We start from the raw sequence: 9924 nt of genomic DNA on the forward strand, positions 1-9924 counted from the left end.
AACAGGGGTGGAGGGAGAGGGAAGGGAAGGGAGAAGAGGAGGAAGTCAAGCTCATCAAGAAAGTGATTAAGGGGTCCAGGAGAGCGGAAGAGAACAATGAGGAGGAGGCGACAAGGGGAGGTGATTTCAACAGCGTTAGACTCAAAGGTGCTAACAGAGAGAGGAGAGAGAGAAGGGGGGACAGAAAAGAGCAGGGAGGGAGAGAGCAGAAGTCCTGTTCCCCCACCCCGTCCAGATGGGCTAGGTGAGTGTGATAGGACATAGAGAGAGGAATGGGCAGCCGGAGTGGTAGTGTTATCAGAGGAGATGCAGATTTCAGTGAGAGCTAGGAAGTCAAGAGAGAGGTGAGAGGCAATAATTCGAGAGAGAGAGAGAGAGCGATCAGAGGAAAGGGGGAGAGGCAGGAGTTAGATTTGTAGTGGCAGGGAGAAGCCAGAGGACAGGAACATGAGGAGGGGATTACGGGGCTATTACAGGATGAGCGAGAACATTAATTAATAAAAAGAAAAGAAAGAAATGTATGCAAACCTGGTCTGGAGTTGGAGCCTTCATGTTTGATGCTTGGATAGAAGATTTTGCAGCAGGTCCACGTTGGCCTGTCCTCATTTGGACTACCACAGTTTAGACCGGCCCTTTGGTAATGAAGCCCTTCAGTGAGCTGGCACTGAGTGCTAGGTTAGCGTCAGTGCTTATATACTGCCCTGGAGGTCGAGAGTTGTATGCCTCAGACAATGGCTTACAAATTTCCCTAAATTGAGTCGGCCGCCCCCTGCTTCAATTTGGCAAATTGTTAATTCAACATAACTCACTCAACTTGCTCGTCTGCTAGCCTGCTCACAACATTACCTAATGCAAACTCCAACAGTTGCTGGGGTATTTAAAGCTCCTTTCTTCAAACAAACACTTAACTCGCTGGTGCCTCAGACAGTGGCTTGGATCCTCACCGATCCTTGGCCAGAATGCTAAAGGCAGTTATCTTTCTTTTTAGCACATCTGCCAGTGCTGCAAGTCCTTCACTTGCGACACCTTGGGTATTCTATCACATCAGGTAATGGCTGCATTTCATACCTGAAATAGAAATTTACCCTTAAAGGTCGCTGCGTTCACTCCAACGCAGCAGGCCTGAAAAGAAAATGGCGCTGAGCCTTATGCTTCACTCATATTTATCTCCTCAATAAAAAAGGCAGCACTTTACGTAGTAAAAAAGCTTGACAGATTGATAAAGCAGCTGTTTGCACCTCGTTACTTCTCTACTGTACCTTGACTATTTAATCCCTGTATGCAGTGTCGGGACAGCACTGACTGCAACAGCAAGCAAGCATGGCTGGAAAGAGAAAAGCGATGAACATCAGCACGAAAATTCAGTGTAAACAAAAAGTCTCTGTTAGATGCTGTGCGCAGAGCCTAAAGTATTGCCTAAATGAGATTCACTCTTGCTGCCGAGCTGTATGTCTGTGAACTCTTGTACTCTCCGGCTCCTGGACAGCAACACGTTCTAATTTTAGGAACACCCAAAATATTTAAATTTTCATGTATATTGGTTTTGATGACAAGCTTTTACTCATTAAATGTATAGTTTTAATTCAAAACACATGGATTGCGAAAGGCAAAAAATACAGAGTGGACCGTTTGATTCCTCTTCAGATTCATATTTTAGTTAATGCTGCTTTTTCTTTTTATGTCTGCTTGTCATCCTTAAAGTGTTTTTAGTGAACTAATTCAATAAATCCCACATGTTAAAGGAAATATGTATTTTCAGTATAAAACATGATCTCTGGTACTAAAAGTTCTCAGTTCCCATGCCTTATTGTCAGGAAATCTGCTGCACTTGCACATCCTGGGTCATTTCACCTCAGCCATGTCTTTTAGGTCGATCGTGTTACTGGCTGAAAGCATTTTAGTCAGTGGGGGAAACAGCTGGTTGATTATTGACAGCAATTAAGCTATTGAAAGGGTGGGGACAGGTGAAATGACCAAGACAGGTGCGACACTGTCCTAAATCAACTTTTGCAAACAGAGATTTCTTGAACTTGGTGTAGTACTGAAGATGTTTTTTAAAGTATGTGACAGACTGGCTCGCAGTGGTGACGTCACGGACCAGGAAGTAGAAACCAAAACAATGGATGGGCGGTTGAAGCTGAGTGCAATGGCACTCAGCGTATTTATTAATAAACAAACAAAAGATTTAAACAAAACAACAAAACACAAAACAAAAGGGCACGAGGGCCAAACGAATCAACAAACAAACAAGTAAGTGTCGTGCTGGAGAATCCAGCACGTTTTAGCAATTGTTTTAAATGTGACTCGCTCTCTCTGCTCCCCGTACTCTCCTCTGTACACCCAAAATCGAGTGCAGAGAGCTGCAGGTTTATATACTCTGGCCAAGGGATTAACTAGTTGTTAATTATCTTATTATCCCTCGGCCAGAGTCTGCACGCGTTTGGTAAGGATGCATGACTGTCAGCTAGTTAAATAATCAGTAGCTGATCAGCCATGCATCCTCACGGGGTTTTTAAATATAATAATAAAAGACGCGGCGCTTTTTCCTGCGCCGTAAACAAAAATACAAATAATAATAAATAGGGGCGGGACACTCCGCCACACATGCCCCCCCCTTGTGCGCAGCACACATGGCCTTTTCGGCCACCTCCCCCCTTAGTCCCCAAAGTCCCGGTTAGCAGTCCCGGCGCAGGAACAGGGGCAGCAACGGACCAAAGGTGGCGGCCACGGTGGGATGTCCTCCTCCCACCCAAACAGCAGTAGCGTTCCAATGGCCCGCGCACAGGCTGGCTCCTCTGGCCAAAAAATTTTTGGGGGTGGTCTCCAGACCTGCCCCCCCTTCTTCATGGCCGGCAGCTCCCCTCCGTGGGGCTCTGGCCACCCTCTCTCCTGCAGCGAAATTGCTGCGGGGGAAGCTGGTCTCCTGACCTGCCCCCCCTTCTTCATGGCTGGCAGCTGCCCTTCACGGGGCTCCAGCCACAGTATTTCCTGCCGCGAAAGTGCAGCTGGGGGAGCTGGTCTCCTGACCTCCCCCCCCTTTTCCATGGCCGGCAGCTCCCCTTCATGGGGTTCCAGCCATAGTATTTCCTGCCGCGAAAGTGCGGCTGGGAGAGCTGGTCTCCTGACCTCCCCCCCCTTTTCCGTGGCCGGCAGCTCCCCTTCATGGGGCTCCAACCACATGATCTCCGGCCGCGAAAGTGCGGCTGGGGGAACTGGTCTCCTGACCTCCCCCCCCTTTCTTCATGGCCGGCAGCTCCCCAGTGACCACAGGCGAAGTAGGATCCCTGGCGACCCCAGGCGAAGCAGTATCCCTGGCGACCCCAGGTGAAGCAGGATCCCTGGCGACCCCAGGCGACGGCAGCGGACCCTCGGGAGGCGACGGCAGCGGCAGCGGACCCTCGGGAGGCGACGGCAGCGGCAGCGGACCCTCGGGAGGCAACGGCAGCAGCAGCAGCGGACCCTCGGGAGGCGACGGCAGCAGCAGTAGCGGACCCTCGGGAGGTGAACTCGGGAGGGGAGCCCCTGGCCATGTAGTTGGCAGCGGGAGCTCCACTTCTCCCTCGTTCCCTGCAGCTGGTGGCTCTCCAGGCGATGTGGAGCAACAGGCAGCCCCAGGCGATGCGGAGCAACAGGCAGCCCCAGGCGATGCGGAGCAACAGGCAGCCCCAGGCAATGCGGAGCAACAGGCATCCTTGGGCAAAGCGAGGCAGGCATCCTTGGGCGAAGCGAGGCAGGCATCCTTGGGCGAAGCGAGGCAGGCATCCTTGGACGAAGTGAGGCAGGCATCCTTGGGCGAAGCGAGGCAGGGTAGGAGCAGTCCTTCCCATGAAGGTGGATGTGGAACCAGCAGGCATTCACCCTCTGCTGGTGGAGGTGGGAGGGGAAAGCAGTCCTCCCACAGCGGCTGAGGCGGAACCAGCAGGCATTCACCCTCTGCTGGTGGAGGTGGGAGGGGCAAGCAGCCCTCCCACGGCGGTTGAGGCAGAACCAGCAGGTATTCACCCTCTGCTGGTGGAGGTGGGAGTGGTAAGCTGTCCTCCCACGGCGCTTGAGACGGAACCAGCAGGCATTCACCCTCTGCTGGTGGAGGTGGCGGAGGCAGAGGCAGCTCCTGCTGCTCTGCTCCTGGCGGTGGAGGTGGCAGCTCCTGCTGCTCTGCTCCTGGCGGTGGAGTTGGCGGAGGCAGAGGCAGCTCCTGCTGCTCTGCTCCTGGCTGTGGAAGTGGTGGAGGTGGCAGAGGCAGCAGGTATTCTTCCTCTGCTGCTGGAGGCCTAGGTTCTGGACCTGTGGGCTTCCCCCCCTGGGCGCTGGATGCACGGGCTCCCCCCTTCTGGGCGCTGGATGCACGGGCTCCCCCCTTCTGGGCGCTGGATGCACTGGCTCCCCCCTTCTGGGCGCTGGATGCACGGGCTCCCCCCTTCTGGGCACTGGATGCACGGTCTCCCCCCTTCTGGGCGCTGGATGCTCGCGCTCCCCCCTTCTGGGCGCTGGATGCTCGCGCTCCCCCCTTCTGGGCGCTGGATGCTTGCGCTCCGCCTCTTCATATTGCGTGGGGCATATGGCCAACGTGTGCCCATATGCCCCACAGCCAGGGCACAACTCCGCCACGAGGTTCACAATGTAAACCTCACAGTCATCCTCACCGATCTCCTCCTGCTGCTGCGGTTGCTGTTGCTGCAGCCTACCTCTCCCCCTTCTCTTCCTGCTCCTTCTCTCTGCCTTCCTCTCCTGGGCCAATTCCTCCTCTTTGAGGCAGGTGAGGCAGGTTTCCTGATCCACCTGCAGCGATGGTATGGCCTTCAGGTGGATCCACTCCTCCGCAGTCTCCACCTCACCTCGATCAAAGGCCTGCACAAAGAGGGGGTCTTCATATGGGCACACCTCAGGGAGGTGCCCATACTCCAGGCAGGCGAGGCACCATGTAGCCCCTCCTTCCTTTAACTCCCTCTGATGCGCATGCCACCTCTCCATGTAGGCGTCCACTTTATCCATTTTTTTTTTTTTTTTTTTTTTTCAAACACAAAAAAACACTATTTGAAAAAACGAACACAAAAAAAAACTTCCTTTGCTGTTCCTGGTCCGGCTGTTGGAAGCGTTGTTTGTCCCACGCAGGACACCATATGTGCCAGACTGGCTCGCAGTGGTGACGTCACGGACCAGGAAGTAGAAACCAAAACAATGGATGGGCGGTTGAAGCTGAGTGCAACGGCACTCAGCGTATTTATTAATAAACAAACAAAAGATTTAAACAAAACCACAAAACAAAAGGGCACGAGGGCCAAACGAATCAACAAACAAACAAGTAAGTGTTTTAAATGTGACTCGCTCTCTCCGCTCCCCGTACTCTCCTCTGTACACCCAAAATCGAGTGCAGAGAGCTGCAGGTTTATATGGCCAAGGGATTAACTAGTTGTTAATTATCTTATTATCCCTCGGCCAGAGTCTGCACGTGTTTGGTAAGGATGCATGACTGTCAGCTAGTTAAATAATCAGTAGCTGATCAGCCATGCATCCTCACGGGGTTTTAAAATATAATAATAAAAGACGCTGCGCTTTTACCCGCGCCGTAAACAAAAATACAAATAATAATAAATAGGGGCGGGACACTCCGCCACAAAGTAAAATCCATGTTTACAATAACAGTAGTTTCTTTCAAAACTGCACACTTGAGTCCTCTATAACTAATGGAAGTGCACAACAGCTTGGGGAAGTCCAGGAAGTCATCCATAGCTATTAAACACGCAATAGTGCTACATTGTGATATGCTAAAAGAAACCTAAGAAATCCAATGACAAGTGTTTTGACAAGAAGTCTTTCTCAATGTCTTCTGAAGAATGAACAACTTTGAAAAACAGAACTCAACATATACCCCTTTAACTGCAGTGCTAAACAATCATAAGAATGTTACTCTGTTTTATCGAACAATAAAAGTTAACCTTGTAATAACCCTAATAACAATAGCAGTAACCTGTCTGTTTTATGTAACAGGAAAAACACAAGACTGAGCTTGATGAAATGAGGCATGCCGGACATGAAAAAGTGGGTAGCTTTGAAAGACAGCTTTATTATTTTCTGAGAGGCAGGTTGTTCTGGCAGCAGTAGCAGTGCTGTGCTCCCCCTCCGGAACTTCCACTGGCTGGGTGGAAAACTGAACTGAAAAAGCCATCACCAACATCTGGGCTTGGATCTTAAACTAAGCAAAAAGAGAAAATGTGTTCTCTAGACTTATGCAAAATGTGTATTTACATTTTCCTGTCAATTTTTTAATTCTATATCGTGCGTGTGTTTATATTACAAGGTACAATGGAAAAATAGACGCGAAAAAATTATGTTGAGAGAAGTAATTACAGGAAGAGGAAATTACTGATCTGTATGTAAATCGGCAAATGGTTTTCCAGTGACTATTGTTTTGGAAGTCTTTAGTTCATATTTTTTCTTTCTGGGCTGCTTTTCGGCTACTTCAAGAAATTTGATAAATGTAATTTGCGGATCACTGACACTCACATGCACTGTTCTTAATGTGAACTTGTGTTGTGTAACTTCTTTAAAAACAACTATATACATCTATAAACTAGTGGGTTGGAATTAAGCCCTGTTCTTATTTAGCTTTGATGAATATTTATTTAAAGATACTAATAGGTACCATTGGGGTATATTTACCTGATCTAAAAGATCCAAGGTTATAACGACTGTATCAAATATCTAATAGTTTACTTTTACGTACTTTTGCAGACATTTTGAAAAGAGTTTTGAAACACTTTAAAGTTATATGTTTAAAAAATTGTCAGGATGTTAACAATGAAAAGAAAAATAACAGGTACATTATTTAAACAGTTGTAGCAACGCGTGGGGACGTATAACGCTATATTGTTCGGAACCCCACTACTTACTTTTTAAGATTCTTTGTTCTTTAGATTAAATTAATAAACCCCATTACTCTAGCTCAAAACCATTATAATTTCTGACCATTCAGATTAGATTTTAGCTTTAGATTATTGTAGTGAGGACCCTCAAAATGAGTGTGTGCAGGTTTTTACTGTGTCTCCACAATTTCACTTTACCTAGGTTAAAATGTTAAATGCCGCGAATCTATCCTTTATACTTTTAATAAATAGACAATAACAAAAACAATGATAACTGTGTTAATTAATGCTAGCATTGCAAAACATTCCCTAAACCATCAGTTATCTTAATCACAATTGCTTTTTATTTTGTTATCTAGAATTTTAAAAAGCCACTAAAAGGACAGCCATTCCATAATTAAAATGCAGTTCTCTTGTAGGTTAGTCTAATAACATAGTCTAGCTAATTCTGCTGATCTTGTGCTGTTAATAAGGTATGCTTTGAACTGCTACTGTGCAAACACTATTGCAAACCAATTTTAAGGATGCCATGCTTCAGAAAATGCAGCATTCTGCAGTTAAGGTTTTTAGGATCCTCATTAAAAAAATAGGGACCCTTGTATGCTGACCGTGTACATCCGTCTGCATTTCTGTCTGTTGACCTGCCTGCCTGCCAGGGGTGTCATTTCAGAAAAATTCTGGGGGTGGGGTTTGAAGTTGTGCAATGCAAGTATTTTTAAAGCACAACACTGGTTTATAAACTTGAAAACTCAATGCCTTGAGACTCTGAGTGCGAGCAATTACTGGATCTGGGTTAGAATAGAAAAGAATGATGTTTTGAAAAACATAATTTATTCATTTGTGAAAAAAAACTTTGACTATCTTATATATGATTATATTATATGTCTGGGGGGCAAAAAGTGGAAGACATAATGCCATATAGATCGTCGGGGGGGCAACTGCCCCCCCCCCCCCCCCCCCCCGCTCCATAGCAAATGACACCCTTGCTGCCTACCTGTCTGTTTGTCTGTCACTTTATACTGGGTGAACACGATAATAGCCTAAACTTTTATCATACACCCCTAGCCTGCTGTAGTTTTGGATTGCGTTTGGTTATGATCCGATACACTTTTGTTTGGATATTTTAATGCACTCATTCACTTTCTCACCTAAAGCAGTCAAAATATATTTCTGTCATCACGTTATGCCATATCTGACTAATACACCTGCACAAGAGTGCTGTACTGTGTGCTTATTACATGACTATGAAGGCCCTCTGTATATGCTGTCACTGGTTAATGTTATCTTGTTAGTGCTAGAATCCCATCAATTTGTGCCTTCACCTCGTCCTAAAACTACATTTATTCATCTGCTCTGAAGATTATGAAATACAGTGCCTTGCGAAAGTATTCGGCCCCCTTGAACTTTGCGACCTTTTGCCACATTTCAGGCTTCAAACATAAAGATATGAAACTGTAATTTTTTGTGAAGAATCAACAACAAGTGGGACACAATCATGAAGTGGAACGAAATTTATTGGATATTGCAAACTTTTTTAACAAATAAAAAACTGAAAAATTGGGCGTGCAAAATTATTCAGCCCCCTTAAGTTAATACTTTGTAGCGCCACCTTTTGCTGCGATTACAGCTGTAAGTCGCTTGGGGTATGTCTCTATCAGTTTTGCACATCGAGAGACTGAAATTTTTGCCCATTCCTCCTTGCAAAACAGCTCGAGCTCAGTGAGGTTGGATGGAGAGCATTTGTGAACAGCAGTTTTCAGTTCTTTCCACAGATTCTCGATTGGATTCAGGTCTGGACTTTGACTTGGCCATTCTAACACCTGGATATGTTTATTTGTGAACCATTCCATTGTAGATTTTGCTTTATGTTTTGGATCATTGTCTTGTTGGAAGACAAATCTCCGTCCCAGTCTCAGGTCTTTTGCAGACTCCATCAGGTTTTCTTCCAGAATGGTCCTGTATTTGGCTCCATCCATCTTCCCATCAATTTTAACCATCTTCCCTGTCCCTGCTGAAGAAAAGCAGGCCCAAACCATGATGCTGCCACCACCATGTTTGACAGTGGGGATGGTGTGTTCAGGGTGATGAGCTGTTTTGCTTTTACGCCAAACATAACGTTTTGCATTGTTGCCAAAAAGTTCGATTTTGGTTTCATCTGACCAGAGCACCTTCTTCCACATGTTTGGTGTGTCTCCCAGGTGGCTTGTGGCAAACTGTAAACGACACTTTTTATGGATATCTTTAAGAAATGGCTTTCTTCTTGCCACTCTTCCATAAAGGCCAGATTTGTGCAGTATACGACTGATTGTTGTCCTATGGACAGAGTCTCCCACCTCAGCTGTAGATCTCTGCAGTTCATCCAGAGTGATCATGGGCCTCTTGGCTGCATCTCTGATCAGTCTTCTCCTTGTATGAGCTGAAAGTTTAGAGGGACGGCCAGGTCTTGGTAGATTTGCAGTGGTCTGATACTCCTTCCATTTCAATATTATCGCTTGCACAGTGCTCCTTGGGATGTTTAAAGCTTGGGAAATCTTTTTGTATCCAAATCCAGCTTTAAACTTCGCCACAACAGTATCTCGAACCTGCCTGGTGTGTTCCTTGTTCTTCATGATGCTCTCTGTGCTTTAAACAGACCTCTGAGACTATCACAGTGCAGGTGCATTTATACGGAGACTTGATTACACACAGGTGGATTCTATTTATCATCATTAGTCATTTAGGTCAACATTGGATCATTCAGAGATCCTCACTGAACTTCTGGAGAGAGTTTGCTGCACTGAAAGTAAAGGGGCTGAATAATTTTGCACGCCCAATTTTTCAGTTTTTTATTTGTTAAAAAAGTTTGAAATATCCAATAAATTTCGTTCCACTTCATGATTGTGTCCCACTTGTTGTTGATTCTTCACAAAAAATTACAGTTTCATAGCTTTATGTTTGAAGCCTGAAATGTGGCAAAAGGTCGCAAAGTTCAAGGGGGCCGAATACTTTCGCAAGGCACTGTATGTTTCATGCTGGAGTTAACCTGCTAAGATTTAACCACCTGCTACAATTGTCACTAAAA

This window comes from Acipenser ruthenus, chromosome 7 (genome assembly GCF_902713425.1).
Source record: "Acipenser ruthenus chromosome 7, fAciRut3.2 maternal haplotype, whole genome shotgun sequence".
NCBI classification, from domain to species: Eukaryota; Metazoa; Chordata; class Actinopteri; order Acipenseriformes; family Acipenseridae; genus Acipenser; species Acipenser ruthenus.